General features: G+C 43.2%; 1 non-coding gene across 1 annotated transcript; it reads left to right on the top strand.

The window, feature by feature from the left end:
* Positions 1–1,843: 1,843 nt before the first annotated feature.
* Positions 1,844–1,917, top strand: trnat-ugu (transfer RNA threonine (anticodon UGU)). Its single transcript has one exon. It is a non-coding gene; the product is annotated as a tRNA-Thr (tRNA).
* Positions 1,918–10,476: the final 8,559 nt, after the last annotated feature.

Raw genomic sequence — 10,476 nt, 5'->3', positions numbered from 1 at the left:
CTGGAGGGCAGAATCTGTGGAGAGTGGTCCTCAAAGGATGTCCATGTCTGGAGATTTAGGAATTCTGAAGAGGGTCTCCGAGCCCATAGTGCTGGGATGTATGGAGAGTGATCCTGAAGTGGGTGTCCGAGCCTGGAGTGGCAGGATCTGTGGAGAGTGATCCTGATGAGTGTGTGTAAACCTGGAATGGAAGCTTTCTGTGGAGGTACAGGAGGAGGCCATTCATTCCCAGTATTTTATAAAGGTTTAGCATAACTTATATGCTTTTACTCTGTGCCTCTATTAATAAACCAAGTGTCCTGTTTGCTCTTAGCTACCTTTTCAATCCTTCTAACATTGGTGTACATTGTCTCTCTGCTCCTGCACCCAGTTTAGAATTGTAACGGTTCATTTATATGGCATTCTTCCTTCCAAATTGTATCACTTCACACTTCTCTGTGTAAAATTTCATCTGTTATGTGAAAGCCCATTTTACCATTTTTTTTAAGTTCCCCTGAAGTGTGTTCCGATCAGTGGCATAGGACAACATTCCTGAGCATTCTTTGATGCTATCTCCATAGACAGAGCAATCTTATACGCGAGCTCAAATGTAGGATTTTGTGTGTTTAGTATCTTATTTCACCCACCAATATAAGCACAAATATGTCACGTAAATCTTGTTCACTGCAGTCCCTGCTGCTGTTTGCTGGCTATATTTACAGACTTTAATCTCAACCTCGTCACCATGTTCTCTAATATATTCAGGGGGCATCAGCAGAGAAAATGTTCACCAAGCATGGCAAGTGCAAGGAAATGTTTCTTTTATGTCATTATGTCATGAGCATAATATACAAATTTTTACATGTGTGAATCATCAAGATGTGTCCTCATAAATGGAACCCCGTCACAATAAACACTGTCACCTTTCAATGTTTAACAGACAGGTTTGACGGCCTGATGTGTGTGATTCCCATATTAATGTGTTTGTGCAAAGTTCGGGGAAAGATGGAGATAAGAATAATTTATAGGGAAATCTTTTAAACATATTACCACATCTCTCACTCACAAAGATCTGCAAACACATGGATTCCAAAAGAACCTGAGTACAAAATCACCTAAAATAAACACAGCCAGAGAAACTTGCAATAACCTGTAGCTCAGGGAAAGTACAGATGGATATTGGGCATCTCCTGGCAGGACAGAGTGCCGAATGCATAAGTACACCAGCGTGCAGGGATCTGCAGCATGTTTGCCCTCTTGAGTCAGCGGTGACTCTGTTGACTGGGCCATGTGTGCTGAATGGATGACGGTCGCTTTGCCAAAGACATGCTCTTTGGTGAGCTTGCTATCAGCATGAGACCAACAGGTCACCCACGGCTGTGATACAAGGACATCTGCAAAGCGAGATCTCAAGCAGACTGGGATTGGAGTCGATGCATGGGAAGTCCTTCCTGCTGACTGGAATTCCTGGAGAAAGGCATTCAGGAAGACCATGGGAAAAGCAGAGGACAAAAGAAATGACCAGATGGTGGGAAAGAGAGCTCAGAGGAAGGAAAAATTATCAGTCGACCTCGGGCCAATGACATTCATCTATACCAGCTGCGGAATGGATTGACACTCACGAGTCATCCTCTCCAGCCACAACAAACGATGTTTCATACAGAAGTGACGTACACCCCGGGTGTAGCCCATCGCCTTCCGAGACGGACGGTTGCCTATTACAATTACAACTACAGCTACAACTACAAGAGCGAGTCAGAGGCTGGGAACACTGCCATGACGAACTCAGCTCTTGACTCGCCAAAGGCTGCCCACTATCTACAAGGCCTTCCTCTGATTTCAATTGCACATGCATTTGCGATTTGGCTCTGTAGCTTAGTTGGTTAAAGCACCTGTCTTGTAAACAGGAGATCCTGGGTTCAACTCCCAGCAGAGCCTTATTTCACAGTAGCAACATGCTTGAAAAGTTTCATTATCAACATTGACATTTGTGTTTTGTGAACCTTAATTCAAAATACTTGATGAATTTCAATCACATGAAAAAAACAGCCTTTGTGAAGGATATGAGTTTGGAATGGCTGTTCCTCCTTGCACAGAATTTCAGTGCTGAGACATCAAAGTTAACTTCTTTGACATAAATTTGTACACAGTTACATTCAACCTGGAAAACAGCTTGATATTAATCTCACTGAAGGAGAGTGTTTGTGTCATTATGTGTTGCTTTGAACCGAGACTGGGACATGACGCAAGTGGGAGGGTTTATCTGAGGTTTGGAATATTTGTCAGTGAGGAACAAGAAAAATCAAAGGAACCAAATGAGAAAACCTATGTCTCATGTGGTTACCGAGAAACGGTGAGAAGATATTAAACTTTGTTGCATACAGTATTTGTAAACAGTATTTGAAGGGTCTCAGTAAAAATGTTCAGTGTTGATGAGAGTGGGGTCTGGGTGAGCAGCTGCTTAATGTGAGAGGGTCAGGACTGGATGCAGGAAGTTCTCTGACAGTCTCTCTCTGATGGGTTGAGTTGATTTTCAACTGGCAGCTGTTGCTGTTTTGATAATTCAAGTTCCCTCCACTGATTTTTTTGGACAGACACTGCAGTATGAGGATGTAAAGGGTTAATGCTGAAGACAGTGGGATTAACCCCTCCCACAATCAGAGTGATGATGTAACAGTCACATGAGATGAGGTTTGGGAGGAGAGAGCAGCACCAAGGATGCCAGTTTCGGAGGCTTGATGAGTGTGTATATAGTATTGTGTAAATTAGAAAAGAGTTCTTAGTTCTTTCAGCAGGAAATGTGTCCAGAAAATATCACGAAACTCACAATTTTATTATTCAGGAGTTGGAACACAGGGATATTAACTCCAAGTGACAGTAGTGGTTTCATTTAACAAAAGAAAAGGAGAGAATAATATTGCTCATTGATTGAAATCTCCCAGTGAGGAGACAGTTAAACAGGTGATCTGTTGGGGCATCCTTCGATCCAAGGTTTCGGCAGCATTTAATCTCCCTTTTTGGTGAAACTCTCTGTTTTTTGCATCTTTTTTTAATCCAGCTTTGATGGACCAGTGAAAAAACTGAAAAAAGTGAACAGATCCATCCTTTCTTTTCTTCCTTCTTCCCATCAGTTTCTCTTTTCTGTCCCAATTTAATCTGCTGTTTTATCCATTCCAATCATAATTCAACATTCCAATCAAATCTATTTGTTATTCCACAGTGTCTCTCCATGTGTTTTATTCTGTTGTATTCTCTCACAGTCTGTTTGATGATCAATTTTACATCTCACTCTCTGTTCTGGTGAAGATCAGAAGCAGTGTTATCTGTTTGCAACACCCGACAAGTCGGCCTGAGGCTGTGTCTCATCGATAATGTGGAGTTAGGAACATAGGAACATAGGAGCAGGAGTCGGCCATTCAGCCCATCGAGCCTGCCCCACCATTCAATATGATCATGGCTGATCATCCACTTCAATGCCCTTTTCCCCACACTTTCCTCATATTCCCTTATGTCATTTGTATTTAGAAATCTATCAATCTCTGCTTTAAACATACTCAATGACTGAGCTTCCACAGCCCTCTGGGGTACAGAATTCCAAAGATTCACAACCCTCTGAGTAACAACATTTCTCCTCATCTCTGTCCTAAGTCGCTTGCCCCTTATTTTGAAATTGCGTCCCCTGGTTCTCGACTCCCCAACCAGGGGAAACATCTTAGCTGCATCTACCCTGACTGTCCTTTAAATATTTTGTAGGTTTCAATGAGATCACCTCTCATTCTTCAAAACTCTACAGAATAGAGCCCCAGTTTCCCCAATCTCTCTACATAGGACAGTCTCACCATCCCAGGAACAAGTATGATGAACCTTCTTTGCACTCTATCTGTGGCAATAATATCCTTCCGAAGGCAAGGGGACCAAAACTGCACACAGTACTCCAAGTGCAGTCTAACCAAGGTTCTATACAATTGAAGCAAGAATTCACTACTCCTGTACTCAAATCCTCTTACGATAAAGGCTAACATACTATTAGCCTTCCTAATTGCTTGCTGCACCTGCATGTTAGCTGTCAGTGACTTATTGACATGGACACCCAGGTCTCCCTTATACTCTATACCTCAGTTAATAAAGGAAAGGACCTGCTGAACCACCTTATTGACCTGTACTGCTACTTCAGGGATCTGTGGACATTCACTCCGACGTCCCTCACTTCCTCTACACCATTCAGTGTTCTCCCATTAATTGTGTATTCCTTTGCCTTTTTTGACGCCTGCTCTCGCTGTTCCCTGCTCTCCGAGTGAACTCTTGCTCCCTCTCTCTCCTGGGCTCTTTATGCTCCACTCTGCTCTCACTGTTTCCCGCTCTCTTAATGTATCAATATTTGTTTGCCTTGTGTTTAATTTAAAATATGGATTAACTGTATTTCACAGTTGTAGGTTTTATTTGGTAATCCTGTGCAAGTTGTGGATTGGTATTCAATATTCTGCTCTGTGAAAATGATTGTGAATGAAAATATAACTTTCAATCTTATACATGGGCTGGTCTGCAAGCTCCAAGTCCTTCATTTTGTAGTAATGGCTTGATACTGTATCTTTCAGTCTTAATCTCTGTGGGATTTTTGAACTGGTATGTAATGCATAACTTGGTCTAACGTTCTGATGTACATTATTGGGATTCATAGGATCATAGGAAATAGGGGCATTAGGCCATTCAGCCCATCAAGCCTGCTCCAACATTCAAACAGATCGTGACTGATCATCTACCTCTACGCCATTTTTCTCTGCCATCTCCATATCCCTTGATCTTGTTAGTATTTAGAAATCTATCGATTTATGTCTTGAATATGTTCAATGATTGATCTTCCACAGCCCTCTGGGATAAAGAATTCCACAGATTTCTCACCCTCTGAGTAAAGAAATTCCTGCTCATCTCAGTCTGCCCTTATTCTGAGACTGTGTCCCCTTGTTCTGGACTCACTAGACAGAGGAAACATCCTATCCATATCTACCCTGTGACACCCTGTAAGAACTTTGCCTGTTTCAATGAGATCACCTCTCATTCTTCAAAACTCCTGAGAATTTAGGCCCAGTTCCTGCAGTCTCTCATCATAAGACAGTCCCACCATCCGAGGGAATGAGACCGGTGAATCTCTGTTGCACTCCCTCTGTGACAAGTCTATCCTTCCTTAGATAAGGAAACCAAAATTGTACAGAATACTCCAGGTGCGGTCTCATCTAGACTTCATACATCTTTACTCATGTACTCAAATACGCTTTCAATGAAGCCAACATACCATTTGCCTTCCTAATTGCTTGCTGCACCTGCATACTAGCTTTTAGTGTCTCATGAACAAGGACACCCAGGTGCCTTTGGACATCGACACTTCCCAGCCTCTCACCATTTAAGAAATACTCTGTCTTTCTGTTTATTCTACCAAAGTGGAGAACTTCACACTTATTCACATTATATTCCATCTGTCATGTTCTTGCCCATTCATTTAACCTGTCCAAATCCCCTTGAAGCCTCCTTGCATTCATTCTGTACCTTTCAATTCTGTAAATTTTGTCTGTTCTATTTCAGATTTTATATTTAAAATGTCACCATGGTGACAGAGTTTATTTAGATCTGATAGTGAGTTTGTTTTTGGACTGTGATTGATGTATCAACCTGTCAGCTGTACTGAATTGGAGTGAAATAGAAACAACTTCTGTCTCTCCTGCTGTTGTTTGACTGTTGGATTGAAAATGTGTCTCTCTTGACTTTGGGATCAGTGTCTGTCTGACTACTTATTTTGTTTGCTCCAGTGGAACTGATGAACTGGCAGTATCTCTGTGCTTTGGGAGTGATCCTGTACCGACTGTGTGTTGGAACGAGATCACTGCATTTTGCCTTGTGTCCAAGAATCACCACATCCAGTCAAGTTCCTTCATGTATTTTCCTGCAGGAATGAAAGAACTGGTGAGGTAGAAGATACAAAAGCGATCAATGTAATCGTCCCAATAATAATCATTATGAACAATCACAAAATGAAAACCAAGAACACAAACAGTGTCAGTGTCTGACTCCACTGCAGTACTGCAGCATTCAGCTTCTGTTTACCAGGTGTTTGCAGTGGTTTTACAACAAGTTTGTGACATTCAGAAACAACACAAGCCCTGCACTGCTCAATGACTGGGACTGTCCGATAGAGCAGTGACCTTTACACAGTCACATTTCTATTTCAACGGAAAACAAGCAGCCACTATTTAAAATGTGCCTTTCACACTTCTCACCTGGTGTCTGCAATAAATGTTCTTTGTCTAACTGTCCACATCGTTATTTTGCGGCTATTTTCCCCCCACTGTTCACAATCCAACAAACAGTGAGAGACTGGAACTAAAGCAGGAAAATTCCCTCTCCTTTGGGTGGTGAAATTGTCAGTGATTTTCAATAGTGATTTCTTCCCATTGTGTCTCCCTGAGCCTGTACAGACACTGTCCGAGAATGAACTCTCCCTTCCCCGTGTCCCCGGCTCACTCCATGTTCCGGGAGCAGCTCCTGCTCCACAGTGTCTGTTACAAACACTCCCCGACTCCCCCTCAACTTCCCACCACTCAATGCTAATCTCTGAGCACATCTGCGGACACGCTCCCAAAGCAGTGGCTGCAGGAAGCAGATGCTGTTTGTTCCCTTCCCCCGGGCCCGGGAAGTCTCCATTAGCAGCTGATTTAAAGCATCTTCCCCTGATTGAGTGAATGGCCTCACAGACTGAGTTGGGGAAAGGCTGCGCATGCACCCCACTCCTCATTGTGACGTCCCACTGGGGGCGGGGCTACATCGCGCGTGCGCAGATCTTTGCAGCAATTCAGCACTCAAACATCAATGGGAACTTTCCCCATTTCACCCGCATCAAAGTCCCAAAGAAAGTGAAGAGGGGTTTGGACTGGAGGGAGGGAGGGGCGGGGTAGGGGGAACCTAGAACCCAGAAAGCTGCCCACTTGCCCCATTTAGATGCTCAATTTGCGGTCATTCCCTGCAGGGGGTTTGTTATTATTGAGCCCCTCCTGGTAAAACAATCCGATAGAAAGAGGGGAGAAAGGAGGGAGCCGGTGTGTTTGCTGGGACCTTGCAGAATTCATTTCAGCAGCAAAAGTCCCGGGTTATATTAACCCGAGTGAAACACGCTGTCAGTGAGAGGAAAACCGAACAGCTCTTTTCATCTTTTCATTGGAAACAAAGTACAGCCGGAATTGCGGCGAGCAGAGCAGACACAGAAGCTCAATGACAGGAGAGCTCGGCCGTCCCTGAGTTTCAGCTCCCAGCTCTTACATTTCCTCATCCACACTGTCTTTACTGTGGATGCTCAGTGGTTCCTTGTCGGATCTGAGGACTGTATCCATTAAACATTCTGAGTCAGGAGATCCACACACTCTCTGTTACCAAGATTTATGGGCAGGAATGTTTCAAAACTTTGTCTATTAAATGATTGTATTATTCACAGAACTAATGAGGCAATCGGTTCATTATTCAGGCCTTGAACTTGGTTTGGGTAGACCGAAAACTGAGAGGTTCAGCACCTTTCCAGTTCTTCACTAATATAACTGATTTTTTTTGATGAAGTAACAGAAAAGGTTGATGAAGGGAAAGCAATGGATGTTGTCTATATGGATTTTAAGAAAGCGTTTGACAAACTACCACATAAAAGGCTGGGTAACAAAACTGAGGCTCCTGGAATAGGAGGGTCGGTATCTGCTTGGATTTAAAAATGGATGAAATATCAAGAAAAGCGAGTTGTGGTATTTGGTTGTTTTTCAGAATGGAAGATGGTGAACAGTGATGTCCACAAGGGTCAGTGTCAGGACCACCATATATATAAATGACTTGAATATTGGAATCACAGAATCACAGAATTGTTACTACACAGAAGGAGGCCATTTGGCCCATCGTCTCTGCACTGACTCTCCAAATGAGCAATTCACCTCATGTCACTTCCCCGTCTTCTCCCCATAATCCTGCACCTTATTTTCAGATAACAGTCTAATTCCCCTTTGAATTCTTCAATTGAACCTGCCTCCATCACATTCTCAGGCAGTTCATACTTTAACCACTCGCTGTGTGAAAAAGTTTTTCCTCATGTCGCTTTTGCTTCTTTTACCAATGACTTTAAATCTGTGCCCTCTCGTTCTCGATCCTTTCACAAGTGGGAACGGTTTCTCCCTATCCACTCTGTCCACACCCCTCATCATTTTGAATACCACTATGAAATCTCCTCTTAGCCTTCTTTTCTCCAAGGAAAACAGTCCTAACTTCTCCAATCTATCTTCATAACTGAAGTTCCTCATCCCTGGAACCATTCTCATGAACCTCTTCCATAATCTCTCCAATGCCTTCACATCTTTCCTAAAGTGTGGCACCCAGAACTGGACGCAGTACTTCAGCTGAGTCTAGTGTCTTATACAAGTTCAACATGACCTCCTTGTTCTTGTACTCTATGCCTCTATCACTAAAGCCGAGGATACTGTATGCTTTATTAACCACTCTCTCAACCAATAACATATAACCCCAGGTCCCACTGCTCCTGCACCCCCTTTAGAATTGTACCCTTTATTCTATATTGTCACTCCATGTTCTTCCTACCGAAATGAATCAATTCACATTTCTCTGCATTGAACTTCACCTGTCATCTGTCCTCCCATTCCACCAACTTGTCTATGTCCTTTTGAAGTTCTACACTATCATCCTTACAGTTGACAATGCTTCCAATTTTCGTATCATCCATAAACTTTGAAATTCTGCCCTGTACACCAAGGTCTAGGTCATTAATATATATCAGGAAAGGCAAGGGTCCCAACACTGACTCCTGGGGAACTCCACTACAAACCTTCCTCTAGCCCGAAGAACATCCATTGATCACTACTCTTTGTTTCCTGTCACTCAGCCAATTCCATGTCCATGTTACTACTGTCCCTTTTATTCCATGAGTTATAACTTTGCTCACAAGTCTGTTGTGTTGCATTGTATCAAATTCCTTTTGAAAGTCAATAAAAGCAAAATACTGCAGATGCTAGAAATCCGAAATATAAACAGAAAGTGCTGGAAATACTCAGCAGGTCTGGCTGCATCTGTGGAGAGAGAAACAGAGTTAATGGTTCAGCTCAGTGACCTTTCAGATGCTGTCAGACCTTTTGAAAATCCATGTGGACCACATCAACAGCATTGCCCTCATCATCCCTCTCTGTTGCCTCATCAAAAAACTCCAGCAGGACAGTTAAACATAACTTTCCCTTAAGAAATCCATGCTGGCTTTCTTGAATTAACCCACATTTGTCCATGGGGCTATTAATGTTGTCCCGAATTATTCTTTCGAGAAGAGAGTGAGACGAGGTGAGTTGCTTCAGCAGAGAGCCAGCATGGGTTCGTCAGGCCGAATGGCCTCCTTCTGTGCTTTAGCCATTCTATGATTGTATGATTCTAGCAGCAACTGTTGGTGGAGAGGCAGTGATGCAGGAATGGGTTGACAGAAAGGGGAAAGTCTGGGCTGGTGTGTGTTTGCAGCATTTGCAGCTTGTGTTCGGGTTTGTGAATAAAGGTGATTTGGAAGCTGTGTTCCAAATTGAAGTGTTTATTGGAAGCAAGAAGTTGATGTCAATGAAGAATAATATGTGTGAAGATGAAGCGTGGTGTGATTGTGGATAGCAGTAAATATATTGTTGGTGAATTATTTGTGTTCATAAACTTCCACTGCACCCTCTGCTGCAGGCTGCTGTTTATATCCAGCTGTGTATTAGTGCTGTGTGTTAACTAGATAAATGTTTGTTTCAACGCTGTTTATAAAGCAATAGCATTGCACTCAAACAGTCCCAGACATAGCAACACACGTACAAAAGCAAAATACTGCAGATGCTTGAAATCTGAAATATAAACAGAAAATGCTTGAAATAGTCAGCAGGTCTGGCAGCATCCGTGGAGAAAGAAACAAAGTGAATGTGAGCTAAGGAAACAGACCTGAACTGTTGACTGTTTCTCTCTGCACAGATGCTGCCAGACCGACTGAGCATTTCCAGCATTTTCTGTTTTTATTACAGCAACACCTCTGATCAGCAGTAGCGGTGATAGTGCGAGCCAGGGGGCAGCCGGGAAGGTACGTTTCACTATAAAGTACTTACCTGGCGATTCGGCGGACGCGGACACGGGGACTGCTGGGTCAGTGAACCTATATATTCGGGCAGTGGCTAAACCCGAAACACTACATGTGTAGTGTCTCCCACCCATCCTCCTCCTCCAACCAAAAAAAAGGACTCTTGTGTGGAGGGTTTGGTAAGGTAAAGTTTTCCTTTATATTTTTTTATTCTCTGTTGTCAATTTCGAGCAGAGGGGATGGAAGCTAGGGCAGTTGCATGCTCCTCTTGCAGGATGTGGGAGGTAAGGGTCACCACTTGTGTCCCTGCTGACTTCACCTGTGAGAAGTGCACCCAACTCCAGCTCCTCACAGACCACGTTAGGGAACTGGAGCTGGAGCTG

The sequence above is a fragment of the Heterodontus francisci genome, unplaced genomic scaffold (assembly GCF_036365525.1).
Source record: "Heterodontus francisci isolate sHetFra1 unplaced genomic scaffold, sHetFra1.hap1 HAP1_SCAFFOLD_61, whole genome shotgun sequence".
Lineage (NCBI taxonomy): Eukaryota > Metazoa > Chordata > Chondrichthyes > Heterodontiformes > Heterodontidae > Heterodontus > Heterodontus francisci.
This window is presented reverse-complemented; position numbering and strand designations above follow the sequence as displayed.